This window comes from Corvus moneduloides, chromosome Z (assembly GCF_009650955.1).
Source record: "Corvus moneduloides isolate bCorMon1 chromosome Z, bCorMon1.pri, whole genome shotgun sequence".
Classification (NCBI taxonomy): Eukaryota; Metazoa; Chordata; class Aves; order Passeriformes; family Corvidae; genus Corvus; species Corvus moneduloides.
In genome coordinates, this window is record NC_045511.1 from 73132221 (window position 1) to 73156228 (window position 24008).

At 37.9% G+C, this 24008-nt stretch overlaps 1 long non-coding RNA gene across 2 annotated transcripts; it reads right to left on the reverse strand.

Annotated features, from left to right (window-relative positions):
- Positions 1-3734: 3734 nt before the first annotated feature.
- On the reverse strand, positions 3735-20985 carry LOC116438434. 2 transcript variants are annotated; one of them, XR_004237735.1, is made up of 7 exons: positions 20943-20985; positions 18171-18265; positions 17319-17847; positions 15839-15924; positions 14656-14789; positions 14024-14169; positions 3735-8705 (listed from the first exon to the last, which is right to left on the reverse strand). It is a non-coding gene; the product is annotated as an uncharacterized LOC116438434 (long non-coding RNA). The 2 variants fall into 2 exon arrangements; XR_004237734.1 differs by lacking the exon at positions 20943-20985 and having other exon boundaries at positions 18171-20859.
- Between the last annotated feature and the right edge of the window lie 3023 nt (positions 20986-24008).

Here is a 24008-nt window from a genome sequence, read left to right on the forward strand (position 1 = left end):
CCCTTGTGACTCAGGGGGAGTTTACTCCTTAATTTTTCTGTCTATGGTCTCTGTGTGAATCATTCTAACTCAATTCTAGTGATTGATTTTCAAAGTTCCATACATTCTCATTTGTTTAGCTAAACAACTTAAAAATCAGACAGGTGCTTTGTCTACACTTACTGAATTCCCCTACTTCACTCCAATTAATTATTTTTCATTCTGCTCACTCCAGGAATTTTAAAACTTCATCTCTACATTGTCTCAAGGTATTCCTCTCTGCTTCTGTACTATGATCCCATTTTGGGATGGCCATCTTTGGCTGTGCTCCTGGACAGCATATCCCATCTGCAGCCCACCTTTGATTATGCTCCTGGATTCATATACACTCATCCAGAGCAAGCACTGATTCAAATAATTGTTGGGCATCCACCCAAGTTGGATCATATGGTCTGAGAATATCCCAGAATGTCTGGACTACCTTTTTTGCAGTCATCTCTGAGCCTGAGCATTTGTTGCTGCCATCACACTAAATCATTATGGCTAAAGGGTACAGAAATAGTTCTGAGAGTCAGATGTAGGAGCAGAAGAGGCCTTGACACTGTGTGCTCACTGTTCAGCTGTAGCTCAGTGTTGTGCTAGTGACACTGGTTTGGTCACAAATCCAAAACTTGGGTTGTGACCCAAAGGCAGGTCCCACACTTCACCTTAATTGAACCTCATACAATTAACCTCAGCCCATCAAGCCAGAGCCCTCTGGAGAGCCTTCCCGCCCTCCAGCAGATCAACACTTCCACCCAACTTGATGGCGTCTGCTAATTTACTGAGTCCCCTCATCCAGGTTGCTGGTAAAGATATTAAACAGGACTGATTCCACTACTGAGTCCTGGGGAACACCACTAATGACTGGCCACCAACGTGTGAAAAACGAGGTTCACTCTCCTGTGAGAATTTAAAGGGTTTAATATAAAGACAATAAGAGACACATAAAATAAAGCAAAGGGATAATGGCCGGGTGCCTTGGCGCTCTGCCAAGAGCACACCTGATGCTCGAGGTGAGTCCTTTTTATACCATTTTTACTGTCTGTTCTCTATGCATATTCAAACTTTTCTAGGAAGTGTTCTGCATGGCCACTCCTTGGTTCCGCCTTTTTAGAGCATGTATTTTCTTCTGCCTTGCAGTTTTATTTCTTTTGATTCTTGGGGCTGGGCTCACTAGGTGAGAGTTGATGGTAGGGTGGATCTCTTAATTCTCCAGACAGTCAGGGCTGATTGCAGCTTTGGCCTCTTTGCCCCCCGGGCAGAGCGGTGATAGCAGCTCTGGGCCCCCCTGGGCCCCCGTTCTCCGGGCAGAGCAGCCTTTGGGCCCTTGTGTTCCCTGGACAAAGTGTTGATTAGCAGCTCCTCGGGCTTCATCCTCTGTTCGCTTGGAGGTTATCTTACTTGCTCACACTTGCTAACATTCTTGCTAAAAAGAGAGAAAACTACATCCACACAGCAAAAAGCATTTCTAACATTATATAATATCTACCTTTATACTTGCAAGAAGCCAATATTATAATATATGTTTATAACAAACAGGATGTCACTTCATTCACCACTACTCTCTGGGCTCAGCCATCCAGAGGCAGTGCTTTAACCAGGGAAGAGTGTAGCCATCCAAGCCATGAGCAGCCAGTCTGTCCAGGAGAATGCTGTGGGAAAGACTGTCAAAATCTTTACTGAACTCCAGGTAGAAACATCCACAATCTTTCCCTTATCCACTAGGCAGGTCACCTTGTCATAGAAGATCAGGACCTGCCTCTTCTAAACCCCTGCTGGCTGGACCTGATCCCCTGGTTGTCCTGTAGGTGCTGTGTGATCACACTCAAGATGATCAGCTCCATAACCTTACCCAGCACTGAGGTCAGGCAGACAGGCCTGTAGTTCCCCAGATTCTCCTTCCAGCCCTTTTGTAGATGGGCATCACATTTGCCAACCTTCAGTCAACTGGGAGTTCCCTGGGTAGCCCCAGGTAGTAAATGATTAAAAGGTCCTCACAGAGCACTTCTGCCTTCTCCTAAACTACCTTTGGGTAGATCCCATCAGGTCCCATAGACTTGTGTGTATCTAACTGGTAGCAGGTCACTGAGCATTTCCTCTTGGATTATATGGGCTTCATTCTGCTCCCCATCCCTGTCTTCCTGCTCAGGGGGCTGGGTACCCCCAGAACAACTGTCTTAGTAGTGAGCATATGTCTGTGTGACACCCAGTTGCCAGCTGGGGTTAAGCCCCAACAGTCCTCATCTCCTCTTTGTAGTCGTCACAGGATTTAAAAGTTTGAGATACTGACAGATCTGTCTAGAGTGTGTTAAAACTAATTTGTAACAAGCATTCAGTGTATTGGTTTAGTAATCCCTTCACATTATGTTGATTCATTTTCTTCCAGGGTGGTTGCCCTTTTTCTCAGAGTTGTGTTATACAAGACCTTAGTTGTAGGATGTGTTCCCTCTGGTGATCTTTATCTTCCTTGGGGCCTGGGCTAAGATTATTGTTTGTTGTACTGCACAGTTATTGGCTTATTTCTCATTGAAGAGACAGCCTATCAGAAAGACATTTCCTTTCCTTTCCTTTCCTTTCCTTTCCTTTCCTTTCCTTTCCTTTCCTTTCCTTTCCTTTCCTTTCCTTTCCTTTCCTTTCCTTTCCTTTCCTTTCCTTTCCTTTCCTTTCCTTTCCTTTCCTTTCCTTTCCTTTCCTTTCCTTTCCTTTCCTTTCCTTTCCTTTCCTTTCCTTTCCTTTCCTTTCCTTTCCTTTCCTTTCCTTTCCTTTCCTTTCCTTTTTCCTTTCCTTTCCTTTTTCCTTTCCTTTTTCCTTTCCTTTTTCCTTTCCTTTTTCCTTTCCTTTTTCCTTTCCTTTTTCCTTTCCTTTTTCCTTTCCTTTTTCCTTTCCTTTTTCCTTTCCTTTTTCCTTTCCTCCTCCCCCTTCGTCACCCCCTCCCCCTCTGCCTTCCCCTCCTCTCCCTTTTCAGCATGCTCTTTGAGAAGACATCTTCAAAGGCTTGAAAACAATTCCCCATTTAGGAATTTTGAGAACACTTTTTTTTTTCTGAAATAAGTGTATTACCTGAAAGAAGGATATAAAGTTTTGATTGGTAATGTATATAACCTTTCAATTTAATATAGCAATGATGTAAAATTGCTGTCCATTCAAATTTACAACCTATTTTTAATTTAAATGGTATAATTCATCATTCTGTGACCTTCTATTGCCTTCATGGATGCTCAAATCCATTTAGATACATGTTCTTTGGGGAGGAAAAAAATCAAGAAATTGTTACTCCAGGCACATTTCCAACAACCACAGTCTATAAATAAACCATTAAAGGCATGTCAAGGTTCCGCCACAAGCATCCTAAGAAACTATATACCTATTACAAAATGGCTGGCTATGAACTAAAACCACACTAATTGTAACAATTTTTGAACCTTAATACCAGGACAGTTGTGCCAACTCCTTATGTAAGTCCAAGACCACCTGCCTTCTCAAATAAAAGACTACAAATTGTTATTGCCACCTGATGTCCTTCTCATTGAATACCATTGTGTGCAACAGGTGCATTACAGTTAGTGATAGAATGCACCATGCCAGCACATCAGGTTTGTGTTCTTCTAAATCTGAATACTACGAACACAGAAATTTCCAAAGCAAACTCCACCAATCTTTCCTGAGACAAAACCAACAGAGCCAAAAATACTTCAATACCACACAAGAGATTATGTGTTTTTTAATAGAATTAAACAGAGGACAACACAGACTTTTTCTATTAAGGATGTACAAGAGGCTTCTCTGTAATAATTTCCACCTTTAAATAAAGTCACGGATAATAAGGAATGTCACTGGGAATAAGGAAGATGGCTATAGGCTGGCTTTAACCCTGCTCCACTCAACGTATTACTGAGGATCGCAGAACAGCTCCATCTGGAGGGAACCTCAAAAGATCACCTGGTCCAACCTTTCATGGAAAAGGGAACCTAGATGAGATTGTCTAGCACCCTTTCCACATCTGGAAAACCTCTTGTGATGGACACTCTTCAGTCTTTCCTCCTTCTCCAACCCTTTGATACATCATGTCTTAGCTCATATGCACCAAGCAGCACAGCAAAGGCAGGCTTAGTGTATATTACCACGGTGGCTGAAGGCAAGACAGTCCCGCTGGCAACACAGATGTCATCCCTTGATTGCAAGCCTGGGCATTTAGGTGGTTGATCACAGATGTTCCTTCAACTGAGATACAAATCTTTGCAAATTAAATGTAAGTAAACTGCTACCTTTTATTGCCTATAAAATTACTGAGACATCATGTATACAATGCGAACTTTTCACTTTCCCCCCCTCAAAATATGTTTCTAGAGTTGTTACCCCATGGCTCCAGGGATTATGCTCAGTGTATGGATGTCCACAGGCTGCAAACACTCAGTGCAAATCTTTTGGGCAGTAACTTTTAACAATGTAGGCATGTCCAACCTATCAACTGGTTGAGGCTTCAGAACAGGACAAGGGAAAACAAAGGAATACATTTCAGAGCTGTGTGCAGAAGATAAAACATTCGCATCCTGTTTTTTTATGAAGCTAAGCAGATATTTATGTATTCTTTGCAGATTACTTTGTTAATTCAGCTCTTATCATGTGGGTGGATTCAATACTTACACTAGAATTGCTGCGTTCACGTAACTCTGAAAGCAAGTCCTACTGCACAGCTGTAATATTCGATATAGCATCAGGAACCACATTATTTCCTCTTCTTACATAACTACCTAAACAGAAAGAACTCCTCTCATTTTTGTAAACTTTTCCTGAGTCTTGCGAGGGAATTCAAATGTTTCCAAAAAGACCCAGTGGTCTATACTGAATTCAGACTTTAATTCTTCTTCCCTCTTAAAAACAGCTTTGTAAATTGGGAAAAATGAGATCTTCCTGCCCACATATGAAAGAAAATAAAACAAAAAATATTTCTCAATTATTGCAAATTGTAGCATCAGGAACTGAGGTTGTGAATATATACATATACATGTGAATGTATCTAACTTGAAAATTCCACTTCATTTGCAATTTACTAATAAAGCAAACAGCTGTGCTCTTATTGGGATAACAAACATGCATATAAAATGTTGCAATAACCTTTCATAGATGATAGCTTTGTCAGTTCTCAGGTAAATAAAAAGCAGCTGTAACTTTTCTTCTCTTAAAGGCCATATTGACTTCCTTCTCAGGTTCAGTAAAGAATAGGACAATAAAAACAGGCAGAAAAATCTCTCTCTCTTTTTTTTTTTCCCCCCTGAGGTTTTCACAGGGTTACAGATAGAATTGAAAAAGAATGAAAAATACTACAAATTTAAAATATCCAGGTCCTTCAAGCAAGGGAAACTGTAGGTCGGGCCTTGAAAATTTACAGGTTGAATGAATAGTAATTGAAAGCATCTGCTGTTTGAGTAGAAATGTTCTGTGATAATTTGTTCAGCTTATTCCACGTTAGTATTTCCTTTTCCTGATTTGAACATGAATTCAGCATCAACTTTGGATTTTTCCCATTTTAGAAAACAGATAATTTGTATTTTTTTATGGCAGTGCTAGTTTATGAAATATCACATTATATATTGGGGGTTTGAACTGGCTTTCAGATCTTAGACTTAGATTTTTCTTAATTTTCCGTTGCCTTGGACCTCCAGTTCTTCAACTATATATAAAGACCGGTAAAGCTGAATCAGATGGATTTTCATGAAAGCTCAAAATTTTAAGTTATGAATTGTCCCTAGGTTAGCAATCAGGACGTTTTTGTAATATCATTCAACTCTGATATCAGCACCTGTGGACCCTACACAAAATTTAAATTGGATTACAACATAAAGCTGTGATTTAACTTTACACTGAATAAATTACACCTTATCCTAAACATTTCCCCTCTACCCTATTTGTGTAGTTCTTGGCATGTGTTTTTGTTTAGAGTTTTGGGGGATTTTGTGTGTGTTTTTTCTTTAAAATAATACATTACTTCTAGCTTACGTTGAAGTAAGATAATTAACTTTGCAAGCATCCTCTTGCAAAAATAACGAACTTGCTTTGCAATTTATCCCTCCTTACTGTTAAGAAAATTGCTTTGTTTCTGAAGAAATACAGACTTTCTGAAATCTTCCACAAAGAAATATTTGTGTGGTGCCCCACACAAAGTTGATGGAACGTTTTTTCATTATTAAAAAAAAAAAAAATTAAATGGCACATCATTAAAAAAGGAATTGTAGGGCTCTGCACAGAGTTTCCCCTTCTCCCCTATAGTAAGTGATTTTTCAGTTATTACTGATTGGACTGGGTCTGGCTGGGATGGAGATCATTATCTTCACAGCAACGCATAAAGTACTGTACTTTGGATTTCAGGCTAAAGGAGCCTTGATAGCAGACCAGTGATAGCAGTGCTCACAGGGCATTTACATTTTCTCTGTTTACTCCTCTGCCCCACAACAAGCTGGGAGAGGACACAGCCAGGACAGCTGACCCAAGATGACCAAAGTGATACCCCCCACCATATAACATCATAACAGCATTAAAAATGCTTTAGCTCAGGCAAGAGAGAACACTTTGTGAGATGGTTGCATATCTGAAAAGACTTAACACTCATCCCAATGATCAGCTAGCCCTACTGATCCCTTTCAAGCAAACATTTTGTAGAAAAGAAGACAGAGGGTAACAGACACTTGGGTCTACCAATTAATTATTTCACTGATTTATTTTGCTAAATATTATCCTGACTATTCTAAATTAATAAACATAAAGGGAGGAAGATAAAGACAGGCAGAGCTCTTACACTGAAAAGTGTTAAGATGTGGAGAATAATGCCCTTCAGAAGAATAACACCATGTTAACCACAAGAATTCACTTTTAGCTGGTGACTCTTTGATAGCTTCAGGAATACTTTCAGAGGCACCCCCAGAAGAAAAGTGTTGCATCAGAAAAATCATTACAAGAGCCAGATATTTTTTGAGGTTAATAAATAAATAGTGGAAGCCAAAGCCTGAGAAAAAAATGATTACTGAAATATTAGAAAAGCAAGGAGTGCCTAAGGAAAGAGAACTTAATAACTGCTAAATAACACTTCAGAGTGAGGAAAATGCCCAAAAGGTCAAGCACCATCTGACAAACTTGCAGAATTTTTTTCCTACCTGATTACAGAAAATGATTCCAGAGGTACTTGCATTTGAAAGGGGAGAAAAAAAAAAAGGTACAATAGATCTGTAACTTGTTTTGGCAGAGCTGCATGCAAGCAGGGAATTTAAATGCCACAGTGTTGCTTCCTGCCAGTCTTGTAAAACAAATGGTATTGTAAATCAACATCAGGGTGAATATACAGTCACATGAATGTCTGCTACATTCCAACTTAAGGCTTCATATCTCGTTTTGAAAGCAGAATCCAAAAACCAGAATTATAAGGAGCAATGACAGCTGAAACTTCTTGCAGCCAGCTCCAGAAGCACTGCTGTAGTAAGCCCAATGGGGCTTACTTGCCACAGTAAAAAAAAAACTATCCCACAGTCCTTAACCAAAAAAATCTCTTACATAACTCAAAGTTCAGTTGACAAGAAAGTGGTAAAGTATTGATAAACCAAATTTTCAATAAGAATAGCATCACAGAGAAGAAAGAAGTCTTTCAGTTGTTGGTTTGGGTTTTTTTTATTACCACTTCCTAGTAGAGCTAGTCTAGAAATATTACTTGTACTTCGACGGCAAACAAAAATAACACAATGTCTACAGGATTGGCAGAGTTATGGCTCTGAAGAATTAGAAATAACATATGTATTAGGCTTGTATCTGGTTCACCCAGGCTGAAGAAGCAAAGGGGTAAATGAGTTATGTATGTATGTTACAAATGTGCAAGGAAACAAGGTTGGATTTCATCGAATAGGTTGCATTGGAAGGGATCTTAAAGATAATTTTGTTCCAAACCATATGTCATGGTGAGGGACACCTTCCACTAGGTGTCTACTTATTTCCAGTACATATAAAACAAATCAAATTAAAATCATATAATAATTCTATATTGTGAAGGACACTGAGTATGAGAGACTGAATCTAACAGCATTACTAAAAGGTATGCAAGGCTGCATGTCATGGTTGGAGCAAACAAAACCACTTTCATTTTAGAAGAAGATGAAACAAATCTTAAGAAACTGGGCCGCATACCTATGGGATGTTAGCATCTGCTTCTTGGCTTTGGTTCTCTTTAAAATATAAATATTTCTGACATCTTTACAAAACAAATGAAGGAAGGATTACCTGCTTTACATTTATTACTGTACTGCACCCAGACAGCTCCTCAGTGACTAACAGACACATGAGTTGATTCACCCTCACCCAGAGGAACATTGCCTCATTTGCTGGAATATGACATTCTGCTGTTCAAGCAATCTCACAAGCCCCAAAACATAAAATCTCAAAGACAAATGATTTTATGAGAAGAAGCATTCACCAATCTTGTATAGTGAGTGCTAGTACTTGACAGTGTCAATACATCTATGCACCTGATGAACTCTCCTGATAAAATCTGAAGATCCAAAGCCTGCTGAAGTCAATGTACATCTCTCCTTTTTCTGCATTTTGTTGTAGTTGTAAAATCCTGATTCATTCTTCGTTAAAAAAAAAAAGTTGCTTTTTCTCTTTTCCAGCATCAAAACATCATGGCAATAAGCAGTTTAGTGCTTCTGAATGAAAAGAAAGTTCATATTAGAGCAAATGACAGTTTATTTTAACATCACTTTCATGTTGTCGCCAGGAAATGAGATAAAACACACTTTGTCACTACCTCAGTGCAACGACAATTCTAATATGTCGCTGTATCAGATGAAAAATCTGATTTCTACCAGCAAGGTAAGTCTGAATGTGTCAAAAATAACGGTGAACTCTTTGATGGTATATTGTCAAGCTGGTGCAAATGACACATTAATTCTAATGATTCACTATTAGGCACAGGGTAAAACAGTTACCACTGAAATATGTCACAATCTGAGGAAAAACTTGGTATTTTTTGAAATTATTCAGAAATAGTAACTTCTGGACTAAAAACCAGTACTGTATCCCCTGAATTAAATGGGCTCTCAAGTTTTAGATGCATTTCTTTCTCCACTTAACTGCATTTTGTTGCTTTGCCATGAACTCTGTCTCCCTGAATAATATTCAGGAGGAGTATTCAAGATAGGGTATTCTCCAGATGTCAGGCAACTTCTTCTTTCTAATACAGAAACAGCCCACCCTATCCTCACATGAACACAAGGCAAACAGCCATGGGTGCTTCCCCAGACTTACAGTGAAAACCAAACACACCTTCGAGACATTGACACAGAGTGCTGGGCTGTTACCATATACCTGTGTGAGTAAAACAAGGTTGTCACCTGACACCCCCTGACATGACACTGCAATTTCCTGCTGGTTTTGAGAGCAGCCATCTCCAGCCTTCATCAGCCAGACTTGCTTGTCATGACAGATGAAAGTGGAGTTTCCAGGATACCACTATAAGTGAAAAATTTGATGTGAATCCTGGCTGTTTAAACAAGAAAATGTAAACTAGGAAGGTTATGGTAACATACTTGGTGGTGGTGCACTGGAAGTTGAACACGTAGTTTACATTAGGGTGAGTGCCCTGTACTGTCACTAGATAATCTGCGAAGGGTGATTCACCCCCTCTTTAACATCTATCTCCTGACACACTGGAGGTCTTTATGTGCCTCTATTAATTTTATAAAGGATTCCCCCAACTACAATGTCCAGGATAACAGTCTTTTCTGTTATTCAATTACAATACCATCTGTATTCTTACATTTTATATATATATGTATGATGACAATCTGTGATCTTTTCTTCAGAGAACATAAGGGTGCAAAAGTTATATATATGTGAAAGTTGCACATTCTGATGTAGCATATGGGATGAACAAAACCTGGACACTGCTCGCAAGTAGTTTATGGGAATCTTACTCTGGCCACTGTGAAGCAAATAGTTCTGCATGTTATCTTGCAAGTTTTAATTATATACTTTTAAATATTTCAGCATACAATGTGCATTTGAACTTCAATGATTTAAAATATGTAAATAGAACAGCTAAATGAAAGACATCAGAGAAACATCAACCATCAGAACTTTGTTGCATAAAAAGTATATGAAGGGCATAGATTTTTCTATTATAAATGAAATGGGTTGCTTTCAACAAATGCAAGTAGGAAAGAGTAATTACAAATTCATGAATTAAATAATGGCTTAAAAGTAAAAGTCACATAGCACTGCTGCACATGATGCCTTTCCACTACCTGGAAACTAAAAGAAGATGATTTCAGTTTTGAAAGAAATCATGAATGATACAGAGCAGTTGGCTCATTCTCATAATAAAGAGAAGTAACATCATGCACATACTGCTTCAGTCTTCAGATGTTTTCTTACCAAAAGAATCTGATAGTATATTATTGCATTGCTCTAATACCACCTGATTTACTTATAAATTCTTCTTCTTAATTTATAAGCGATAGATAGGTGGATCATAACGAGCTCATGCTTACAACTGCTGTTGTTCACAATCTCTCTGAGTGCTAATGCCCTAATGAATATGAAGAAGCAATAAAAAGAAATTGATGCATCTTTTTGCAAAAACCAAGAAGGCATAAATAAAAGGAGACTGCCAGCAAATCTGGTCTCCCAGTAATGACTTGGAAGGCAGGTGAGGACAGAGATCATCCTTCTGTTACAACTATCTGAAATGGCTGCTGTATGGGAAATCAGAAGCTGAATGAGATGCTAGCTTGAAGATTGCATTAAACTGACAGAGGGTAGGTTTAGATTAAATATTAGGAAAAAGTTCTTCCCTGTGAGGGTGGTGAGGCCCTGGCACAGGTTGCCAAGAGAAGCTGTGGCTGCTCCATCCTTTGAAGTGCTCAAGACCAGGTTGGACAGGGCTTAGAGTAACATGGTCTAGTGGAAGGTGTCCCATGGCAGGTGGGTGGAACTGGATGATCTGTAAGGACTCTTCCAACCCAAACCAGTCCATGATTTTATGTATCTATAAAACACTGAAACATGAGCTCTGTCAGATAACGAACTGCACTGCTGAAAGATGCTAACATAGATTCCAAGATTCAAATAAGAGGATTTCCCTTTGAGTCTGTTAGATATGGTTGTGCTCAAAGATACATCATGATAGATGTACATAAACTTGTATGTATACACACACATATAGAGTTGGATTAATCTTATTTAGCTGTAGCCATTTATGACAGGGCACGGATGTCTTGCACTAGACCAGGTTGCTCCAAACTTCATCCAACTGGTCTTGAACACTTCCAGTATAACTCAATGCATTACTGATGCAAAATACTATGTCTGTAAAATGGAGAGAGTGAAAACACCAGTTACTGTACTTTTTTCACACAGCCCATAGACATACCTAAGTGCTTTAATGTTTTTAACTATGCACTCAAAACACACAAACAGTAGCCAAAGACATGCTAATGATTACTGATGTCATGCATTATAAAAGTTTAAAGGTTTGTTAGTAAAATACTTTTGTTTCCTATGACATAGCTGAACTGAAGCTCCAAATGGGCTGAGTGTAATTAGAGCTGAAGGCATCTAATGGAAACCTTGGCAGCTGTCCAGCTCACTAGGATTTGAATAAAAGCAGCAAAACTTCCTTTCATCTGGAACAAAGAAAGAAGTACCATCACAGAGAAAAAGGGGGAAGAGGTGCCACATACAGCCCTGAAATAACAAAATACAAACAAAAAAAGCAGTACTTACAGATTATCTAATACAAAGAAAAAGGGTAAACTAACTTCAATTCAGCATAAGTGGCAGGAAGAAATTATTTCTTTGTTCTTCCTTATCTTTTCTGTTTCAGAAACCCTAAATTAACAAGTTCTTCAGGCTTCAAGCTCTAACTCATTAGCTGTAACAAAAACCCCTCAGATAATAGATAATTAAAAATAAATATATAAATAGGACCAGGTGCATGTTAGTCCTACAGATCTTGACATGGCAGTGGCAAGAAGGGGAACAATTAAATTAATTTCTTAGTTTATGTGGTATATTTGGTCCCATTACTAAAGTAGATTCATAAGAAAGGCTAAATGTGAGTGCCATAACTTATATTTATAAAAAATCTCAGACTTTACAGTGCACCACACACTAATTTGGTATTTACTAGAATATAAGAAAAATATTCCTTCAGCCCTCCCTCCAAAGAAAAGGGGGAAAAAAAAAAAAAGCACTCTTAATTTCTGGGAGTTGTTACTAAGGTTTTTTTCTTCTCTCTGGATGCCATGAATAGAGATTGAAATATGTTTTCATTGTGCAGCAGCTGTATCAGCTCTTTGTGCTTTTTCTTTTGGTATACTGTTGCTATGTTTGAGGATTGTAAGTAAAAGCACAAATGAAGTAAACAGAGTGCAATGTATCAAATTCTGCTTCACAAAGAAATGAGCTGCTCTATTTAACTCTTTGGGATTGTTCCTGGAATTTGTTTTGGGGAACATACACCTCTGGAAATGGCTTCCATGGATTTTCAGCATAGGTACTGTGCCTAAGTTTAACTACTTGTGTTAAGGCATACAGTGATATCTGTGGAGAATCATTTACTTATGGAGATCTAGCATATTTGTTTCATAGTGGAATTACCCTTTCACTCTTTAATGCACTGCACCTCAAGGTCTGCTGCCTTCAAAAGTCTATTACATTTCCAGGTCCTGACTCAAGTTTCTAGTTTTAGCTGCAGATTACTTGTCCTAAATCTGTCGTAAGATGAGTGCATGGTCACGGCATATGCACTTCAATGTCAGCAAGTCTCTACTCATACTTCTTATAACTTTAGGCTGCAAAATTTAAAGTAATACCTTAACTATTGGAGAGTTATACTTTCAAAAATCTCCTCTTGCAATGTTATCTTGCACAGAAAATATGGCAATATAATTGTAATTACACAAACTCTGAAATAAAGAGAAAGGAAGCAATTTTTAACACCTCTTGACTGGTAGAGAGGCAGATGTTTAAGTAAAAGATGAGATAAGGATCAGATTTTAAGCAGCTGAGTTAGGTAAGAAAGTGCAAAAGACTTTCTTAGAAGAGGAAGTTATATGTCTAAATGGAAGGTTTGGCAGGAAGTTATATAAAGAGAGGATTCAAAGTCTGCACTACTTGTTTGCAGTAATTGTTTTGGACCTTTGATAAAAAGAGATAGCTAAGACACTGAACACATTATAACAGAAGGGAGAGAAGGGTTACTGGAGGAAATTAAAAGGAGTTTGGTACTTCTAAGGCACATGTCATTTTTTGTTTCTATTATTATTATTATTGTTATTGTTGTTATTATTTATAATTTATTATATAGTTGATGATGATGATGATGATGTCAGTAGTAAAGAAGTTTAACTAGTAGTGCTAATTAAATCTATTTTAAATGAAATTATGCTACCTGATTAGCTCAATAGGTTTCTTGGATTATTTAAGATTACTTTTACTCTTGCTATAGAGAAGAGCCTCCTCCTCACGAATCATTGGTGAGAAAGTCATATAACAATATGGGGAGGGAGGGGAAGAGAACAGATATCTACAATAATTCATAATATATCATATTGAGTGAGGTCACATCCTGAGTATTATGTTCACTTCTGATCTCCACAGTACAAGAAAGACAGGGAACTACTGGAGAGGGTCCAGAAGGGCCACAAAAGATGATGAGGGGTCTGGAGCATCTGTCTTGAGGAGAGACCATGGGAGCTGGGCCTATTTAGTCTAAAGAAGAGCAGACTGATAGGGAATCTTGTTAATGCATATAAATATCTTGAAGTCAGGTGCCAAGAAGAAGGTGCCAGACTTTTTTCAGTGGTGCCCAGTGACAGGATGAGGAATAAGGGCCATAAAATAAAACACAAGAAGTCTCACCTCAACATAAGGAAGAACTTTACAATGGGGGTGGCAGAGTACTGGGACAGGCTGCCCAATGAAGCTGTAGAGTCTCTGTCTGGAGATATTCAAAACCCACCTGTGACCTTGCCTTGGCTGGGGGGTTGGATCATTTGATCTTCAGAGATCCTATCCAACCCTAAATATTCTGTGATTTTATGGTATTTTGTTCCAAAATATTATCTTCTTTTTTCCTCTAGAGATGACAAGGCCATGAATCTGAAACTGAAGGAAAGCTAGTATAGATAACTCACACGTTAAGCAAACCACAAAAACAGCAACGTGGTGGAAATAGCACTCTGAGACAGACCCTCAATGACTCAGATATTCTGAATTACTTTTGAAAAGGAAGTGGTTATTTCTGTATGGGGGGAAAAGATACCAACTGTCCCATGACACTTCACCATACTTGTACTCAGGGCTCTAATGAAATCACCTATGGTTGCCAAAATATAAGCACAAAGTACTTAACACTTTTCTAAAAATTGCCATTACAGCAGTGGGAGAAAAAAACCTTAAACCTAATCTTAGTTCTCCTGCAACAAAGAAATTATATTTTCCCTTGTTTGCTTGGCACTGGCCCTCAAAGTGAGAAAGTCCTGGCTTTAAAGAAGATGTGCCAGACTCTTCTGATGAGAGATTATTCTTCCCCCTAACCATTTGTTTAGAGAAAACCAGGACCAATGGATACAGCAATGGGACAGAGTTTACCTTGAATCTCCAGCCTTGTTTAAGCTCAAATGTTTAAGCTTGCAGTTTCGATATAGATGGAGGACTTGCTGAATTCTCCCTTGCACATACACTTGGAGAGGAAAAGTCAGCCATTCACCTTCTGTCACTGGACCCTGAAAGAAGACCATAGTAAGGTAACATTATAATAGAATTTTGTATGATACAAATATCTTGCTTTAACCTCAAACGTCAAGCCAGCCATTTATTAGTATCCTTGTGAGACTGTATTGTTATGCCTGACTTCTTATAAGAAGAGGTAGTAACTCACTAGGCTTGCCCACCCTCAAATCATATGAAGGGAGTTAAAATCTTATCAAATGATCTGGACGGTGGTGTAAAGTGCACAATGAATTTGCTGCTGATATGACATTGTGAGGACAGGCTGATACGAGGAGGAGTAGGTAATATACCAGAGGGTTGTGCTGTTAACCAGAGGGATGGAGAAATGGGTTGACATAAAGATCGTGTAGTTCAAGAAATGCAAAATCCTGCAGCTGGGAACAACAACCCCAGGCACCAGTATATCCTGGGACCACCCAGTTGGAAAGCAGCTCTGCTCTAAACCCTAGAGGTCCTGTTGGACTAGAAGTTGACCATCAGTGACATTGTTAAAGTAAGCGCCCAAGATAAAATGATAAAATGGCAGAATGGAGAGTAATAGTCTAAACTTTTAAATTAATTTTGGGGGGGGGGGGGGGTGGGGTGTGGGTGTGTATATGATGTGAGGTTGATATTATCAAACACATTACACATTTTCTTCCCTATCCCTTCTGGAATTTTATAAATGAAAATTACATTGCAGCATTTTGTAAAATCAGATTTGTAAAATCTGCTGGTAACATTTGAAATAAAGAAAAGTTTTTAATAATTACTTATAAATACATAGCTCAAAATATAAGAAATTGTAGGATTGATCTTGTAAACAGAATAAATATAAGCTCCTTTAATGCTACAGCACTTGTGCATTTTTTATTCCCTTGACAGCTGTTTCCTTTTCAGGTTAATCTCCCAAAATAGTCAGACAACTGGGTTCTCCCTGTGTTCCACTAGAAGTATTAGGTTTTCCCTTGCATTTGTTAAAAGCTGGGTATATTTCACTCAGAACGACTGATTTGCTATTTGTAGGAACTGATACTTCAAAACTCAAGGTTGAAACACATACTTAGGAAAGTAAATGTTATCCACATAAAAATGAACTTCAAGAGAGGAGAGAGGACCTTCTTTTCTGCTTCCTTTTTCGCTTTTCCTCTAAAAAGCAATGAGATAGATCAAACCAAACCCATGAAACACAAAAAATGGAAAGAAAAATCCCTGCGTTGTTAGATTAGTAATCAGCCATTTTCAGAAGTGTATGTGTAAACAAACCTCTCCCTTTTCTACAGTACTAGATCTTATTGAACAAATGGAACGCTAAGTAATGACAATAACCCATTACTATAGTAAATGTAAAATACAGACAAATAAAACCGTAAAAGCTATGGTCTTTCATGTGCAAATATCAAACCTTTACAGTTGCCTTTAAAACTAAACGGGAGAGAAAACTTTGAATACAAAGAACACTAATTCTCTCATCAGTGAGATACAGTGGCATTTTTCTGTAGAATAAAAGCATAACAAGAAAAAAGTTACTGAGGTTTTCAGTGAAAAATAATGCCTTTGTTCAGTGGCATAATAGCTGATAAATGACAGCTATTAGAACATCAAGAATGCTTTGTGTTTTTACTGAGAATTACAAAGCTGATTTAAAAGCATGCCCAAATAAGGAAATGAGCTAATACAGTAGCTTTAGTGATGGTTTCCTCTACTGATGGACAGTGTAGGATATGGTTCTGTCAGACAAATGCCAGAGGGTCAGCAGAAAAAAAATCTTAAAACACCTTTATATGAGTCGCTGCTATTTTTTTAGTCCACCCACCTTCTAAGTGAGTAAACTTCATATGCCTCCCCCTTTTTACTTCAACAGAGTAGTTATAATGACGTGTAGCCAAGTATAAGAATATATATGAAGTGAATATATATGTATACACATATATACATGAAGTATGTATAGCCAAAAACGAAAGAGAACAGATACACTCTTCCTTTGGTGTAATGTGATTTTTCCTGAGTGAGAATGCTTAAAACAAAATTCCAGGTGTCTGTTATCATCTATATTAAACAACTGCAATAACGTTTTTTAATTAAAAAAATTATTCCCACCTTTCAAATGATCAAACATGAAGTATTGTTCCTTTTATGAAACCAGAATTAAGTATTTACTGCCAAAAGCAGAAAATGAACTTGATGTTAGTCATTCAAGATGTATATATTTTTTTGTTGTTCTAATAGCAGCATATAGATTTAAAGCAGTTCATTCAGTCTCCCCTTCATCCTCCTCAGTTATCTCCTTTTTATGTACTTTGTCATCTCACAGCTATTCAAATAACCATCATTATTCAAAACTTATTACATATTGGTTTTAGGGAATCTAACCCACTCTTAGAGGAACATTTCAATAGGCTTTAGTGCCATGGTTCACTGCACAGGGTTTGAATGTTTTCATGTTTTCACATAAATTGTTTTGCCTTTTTTTTTTTTTTTTTTTTTTTTGGTAGTTCAGATATACCTCTATCCATAAGTGACTTAGATATATAGGTACTTACACTCAAGGAATTCAGTTTTTTAAACAAAAGGCTGCAATATGGTAGTTCAGATGGAGCATTTGTACAATTTTTTTTCCAGACAGTATTCAGGATCATTTCAATCTCTGCTCTTACAAGCATCTCTTCTGTTGTTTCTATGTAAATGCCAGTCACTTTGACGTGTAGGGAGAAGTATTAATGGCATACTACCAAGCAGTTTGCATACTCTGAATAAAAGACACACTGATCTTCATCGGAAAAAAAAAAAAAACCCAAACCGAAAAGCATAATTATACATTCAGAAGTCATTAGCAATTGTGCAACACATCCTCTGTAACTATGAGTCAAATTGCATGTGGTTTTCACTACAGAGAGCCTGTAGTGTATCAGACCCCATTTGAAAACAAAGTTGTAAAAACAGCTTATATCAGAGTGAGACTATAATGGCATTTTTTTGTATATTGAGTGAAAATCTGAAAAGGTTGAAATGTTTCTTAAAATACAGAGACTTCAGCATTTGGCTTTGCTCTGAGTTACCCTCTCAAGATACCTGCAAAAGAAAATTCAAGGGACTGAATTAACTTTTTTAATTATGACAACATACTGTATTTACTATGCAACATGAAAATCAAAACAGAACTAAACTATTTTAAATTAACACAAACATTTCTTTCCCAAAGCAACAGAATCTTAAGCAGTCAAAACAAGGGTGAGTTGATACTCCTCCTTGGTTCCAGAGCTTAAAAATGTGATGCTCCCACAAGCTTTTGAAATGGTTCAGTGTTGACCACTTTGCATTATTCTGACATTCCACTGAAATGACTTTTCTAAATTGAGTGGAACACTGTTGGCAGGCTTTGTTCCTTATCTTACCTAAACAGGTTTTAAGGAATGACATATCCCATCTGGGTTTCTTAGATTTCTTTCACCCTTCATCCTCCATTTCTATGAGTGGGGTGAATCAGTTCCTGAAAAATGAGATTGCTCAGCATAGGTAAAAAAAAAATTGATTCTCCCCCTCTGCTCTGCTCTGGTGAGATGCTGCCGGCAGTACTGTGTTCAGCTCTAGGGTCCTTATTTTAAGAAGGATGTGGATCTGTGGGAGCAAGTCCAGAGAAGGCCACAATGAGGGTCAGAAGGCTGGAGCTCCTCTGCTATTGGAAATGAGATGAGGGAATTGGGGGTGTTCAACCTGGAGAAGAGAAGGCTCTGGACAAACCTTAGAGCCCCTTCCAGTACCTAAAGGGGCTCTAAGAGCTGGAAAGGAACTACTGGCAAAGGCATGGAGTGACAGTTCAAGAGGGAATGGCTTTAAATCGTCAGAGGGCAGGGTTAGATTAAATATTAGGAAGCAATTCTTCACTGCAAGGGTGGCAAGGCCCTGGCCCAGGTTTCCCAGGGAAGCTGTGGTTGCCCCATTCCTGGCAGTGTTCAAGGCCAGGTTGAACAGGTCTTGAAGCAACCTGGGATAGTGGAAGATGTCCCTGCCTACAGTAGAGGGGTGGAATTAAATGATCTTTGAGTTCCCTTTTAACCCAAACCATTTTGTGGTTCAATGATTCCATGAATTGCTGAGTCAACTTTCCACATTCTTAACAGTTTTCAGTATTTCTATTAGCTTTTTTTATTATGCTGTTGCTTTTCCAAAACAAAATAAAGCAGTGAGCTGCAGTTAACAGCAGTGATTTTCCGGATTTGGACAACAGTCTGCAATATTAAATTTCCAAAACACTAAAGACTCTGGAGAATGTTAGTACAGCTTCTGTCTTCCCAGAATGCCACTTGGGTTGTTCAGTTCTTTTGTTTGTTTTTAAATATTCGAGGTACCTCCCTTTTTATCTCTTTCTGTGTGCTTTAAAACATGCTGTGGAACCACCCATCTCAGAGATATCTCCAATAGCAGACTACAGCCTATCTGCCATATTGGACACACTTGATTACAGATGAGCTGTCCTCATTTAAAATAAGGATACAGAAAGATGGCATAGGTTTCTTAGTGCTATCTTTGAATTAAAAAATAATTACAGCATGGCATTGAGTTAAGAGGAATTTTCCTTTTGAAGCTTGGTTAATTCATCATTCTACATGATTCTTAATGTTGAAAGATATTTTGCTAATCTGTGCAACAAAACAGCAAAGGAAAAACGTAACTCTTAATGAAGGCTGAGGGAGATACGACGAAAAAGACAACAAGTGAAGGCACAAAAAATACAAGCAAATGTACAAAAATAAAATGAAGAGAACAATGGTTCCCATCTCCCTTCTTCCCCCTCCATTGGGGGGAAGTGTGATAATGGGTTTCATGACACAGCTGAGCAACCCTCCTTCCAGTTGTGGGCCTATCTTGGCCCTTCATACAAATTGCTATCATCTTGGAAGAAATTTAAGAAAGCAAGATGGAGATAGGCAGTTCCTACTGCTTTCATATGGCAATTTTTGCATCTGAAACATGGTATCTTGTACCCTGTGGCTGGATTAAAGTCTGTGTTAACAGGGTTGCTGTTTTTCAATGGGTCTCAGCAATTTAAGATCTGAAGCAGTTGGTAATGTGTAAAACTCTCCATGTGACACTGATAATAAAGTTTTCATATTGCTGTTCATGGAATTGTTGGTACACTACTCTCACTATAGCACTGCAGAGAAATTCGTCTGAGATCTTGTTTCTCCACTGACATGGTACTACTCTCAAGTATGCCATATTTTCTGTGCCTGATAGAAAATTTGCTTTAATTTCTTCCTAGAGTCTGATATGATCCATGATCTTAACTTAGGTGATGAGGTATGGTAAATGTCTAACAAAAATACTGTATATTCTAGCTATTCTGGCATCCAAACTGAGGGATAGAAAAAGGCAGAATATGGCCAAACACTGGTATTCATACAAGGAGGTAATGTCAGGCATTCCTGTTGTCCAGGTACTCTATTCCCTGGGAAACAGAGGTGATGCCAATAGGTGGATTTGCTGGTTAGGACTGTAGAGTTGTTGGAAGGGTGAGAAAGCAAAGGAGGAAGGCAAATGCAGACAGTTTGGCACAGATATAGCTAAACAAATTTATGTTGATGCAAATTACTTTTCATTCCCACAAGAATAAATTATCCAGAGGAAATCTGAGTTACAGATATGCGAGTTCAGTTGTACACTGGAACAGTATCTTGTGCACTGCTGTAAATCGCATATACAAGCCTGCAACTTTTTCAATTATCTGCTTTAATTGAGGCATGGAATAACCAGGCTTTCAAAGGCAAGCCAAATTAACAGTAGCAGGTTACCACATGAAGTGATCCGTCAGTCCTCCACTCCCCTGCTAATACACAAAACCTCAAAAGCACCAATATTAAGAAGCATCCTTTGTGAGTGAGAAGGGACACTGTTTTCTCTTGTGCAGATGTAACATGAGCTAATCTGCTGCTATGGAGAGATCTCTCCCTACAGGGAAAACCAGATTTTAAAAGATGAAGCACTAGGCTCAAATACCTACATAGTGAAGACCACTGCCAGGTCTAAATCCATTAGAGGGTGTACTAGTTTGAAAACAAACCAGTGGGAGGCACCAAGTCAGAATAACAATTTAATAGGGAAATTAAAGAAAAGGAAAAAAAAAAGTAAAAGAAAACACTGTCAAACTGACAGAGTCAAGGTACAACCTGACACCCTGTTAGGCAGGGTGGTGGTAGCAGTCTGGTAGAATGGTGGCTGCAGTCCTCTGAAGCGGTGATCCTGTAGTGAAACAGTCTGCTCTTCCTCTGGAAGTCCAGTGGTGGCTGTGTAGCTCCTGTCCTCTGGAAATCCAGTGGGAAGGGTTGTCTCTGGTGTTCAGAGTCCCAGATTATATCCACGATGGGATGCTTGGTTCCTCCCTCTGGGTGGAGCATCTCACAATGGGGTAATGAGTCATGAGGCAGAGTGTTGATTAGGCTCATTAACAGAAGATAGTCCGGAGGGAGTTATCTCTGAGTCAGGCGGCAGGACAATGATGGGCCATTAACAGAAAGATAGTCTGGGGGGAGGAGGCAAGGAAACACTGCCCCACCTGATTTCACCAGCTCATGAGGATGCTAATAGAATACACTGCAACCCAGGACAGAGGGTTAGGGACTGCAACCTTGTCTGAAATCTGCCAGTCTGACTTTGTTCTTCCAGGAATTGCTGACCACCATCAGGCATGAATTTAAGCAGAAACTTTATTCCCACCATGCTGCCTCTATGCTCGCCTGCTTCAGGGACTAGATGTGCCTATTCCTTGTGTATGCCAAGGCAGCTCCTTGTTTCCTTTCTGCCATGTGCACTGCAAATTCTCATTAGTTAAAAGAATACTAGTATTTAGCCTTCCCTAATTTTCCATTCACTGTGCTAAACCCTGCTACTGTTACAAACTCTATGCATATAATGCTCTTCACCGAGTACAATTACCAAAATACAGCCAAAGCCTTGTGTATTTATATTATATACTCTGTGATTGATACACCTCTCCAAACAGCTCATTTTCCACTGTTTTACAGAAATAAAGTTAGAAAAATCAATGTGTAATTGCTCATTATGAGGAAATGGATATCCCTGCAATATCAATGAAGGTTGCAAAGCTATTCACAGGCGCTGAAAAAGCAGCAAATAAACAACTATATACCAGTACATCTTGGAAAATCTTAGATTAAATTTAAACAGTGTTAATGAGCTATCATTTAAATGTCAAATGAAACTAGTGCTATTTGTAGCTAACTGTTGCGACAATAACTGCCCCTATGTAGCAGATGCCATACATCAGATGCAATGTTTGAACCTCCCATTTTCCCAATCATCATTAATGTCATGTAAAGCACATATATTAGCCTTCTATACCTTTCAAAGCAATTTGGTTCAGCATTATCATCATTAAATCCTCAGGTATCTCTGATTTAAATAGAATAGTGAAATGACAGCTAGTTTAATTGTTTAATAATTTAAACAATTGTGTTTAAATTATTAAGCACAATTATTATTGTTTAATTGTGAATTGTGGAATTCAAGCCACAGTAAGTTAAAAGTGAGTAATCACTGTGTGAATATGTTTAGGTTATTCTAGAATGAGTTACATAACTCCTTAAAAGTATAGACTACATATATTCCTGTTCCTAGTAGTTTCATGCTCTGGAACTGATTTCAAAGTCAACAACAGAAATACAGATAGCTTAAACAAATTGCTTTATACAAGTAAAAGTAAATTCTATCATAAGTAATAAACATAATAGTAATGGAAAGAGTGATAAGTAGACTATGTGAGAAGTGAATGTTAACATAAGGTCAAGAAATTTAGGAGTCTGGGCTGTTGCATAATATAAACCACAGCATTTCACCTATTAAATCTTGCAGTTAGATTAATTCAGTGTCTTAAATCATAGAATCCTATAACAAAAATAGCTAAGAATTGGAGTTAGCATATTGGATTTTAAAAATTGATTTCTTCTTTCTAATTAAGAAACATATCTTAATGGAAAAAATTCACCCCAGGAACTAAACTGTAAGGAGAAGAATAGGACACCTAAACTATCCCAGTGTAACATATGAAGGAACTTGTTCCATGGGAATATATACGTAAGGTAATAGCAATCTTCATATACAGAATGGATGCTTTAGATGTGTAAATTTGACCTTAGACGCAGTTACTCATTTTGCAAATACATTTTGTATGTCTCACATGCAAATACTAGCTTCTGTATAATCAGCAAGTGTATACGTAAGTTTTGACGGCAGCATGTAAGCAGACATTTTAAAACACAATTGGCTTCATACAGGAAATTAGACCTGGCTACATCTTAGATAAAGAAACATTTGTTACATGAATCAGCATTTTCTCTCCTTACTTTTCAGTTTTCAACAACACAATTCATGAAGATGTTAATTTAAAAATGTAGGTAAAAAAGAATTGCCAGGTAACTGGAAACTTACATGAAATTTTAAAATTCAACATAGCTTCCACTATTATTATTAGCTTCATTATATAAACATTCCTTGAAAAGACCAATATATAGCTAACATATTACACTACATTGTATTACAGCTACATCTGGAACTTTACCCTTTGATTGTTCTATTAAGCAGGACATCAATTTCTACCATCAATGCAGAATATGAGCCTCCTGAGTAATATATGCATTAAAGATTTTTGTTGATTTTTATAGGTTATACATATAGCTATGTCTGACAGAAATATTCTTTATTTAAATAGAAGATATAAGTAGATGTTTTATTTTAAGCCATTGGAACTAATAACCACAAACGGAGAAATTATTTTATTGAAATGAGTGAGAATTATGTATTCCTCAATGGTGTTACTAACTATTTAAAAATTGCAGAGTAAACAGCACCAAAAATTACCCCAATTTGAAATGGAAGATAGTCCTCTACGCAACAGCTGTGTTTATCCTACGCAGGTTACATCACCAGTCTCAGAGGAAGTTCTGTAGGTATTAAGAGTGTAGTTATATTTTCCTGTTTGTTCATTCTTATCATGCCTTTTTCCTTTCCTGAGCACCTATATAAACATCCAAAGGATACCTAAGCAGCTGCAAAAATACAAAGATGTTTGTCAACATGTAACTTTTGTCCATCAACAGCCAGAGATATGCTTCAGAAACCTAAGCTCTATCATTACTGAGAACCGTTATGGAAGTTAGATGTAATTAACTAAGCATGGAAATTACTACATGCAAATATTTTCACATTTAAAACTGAAA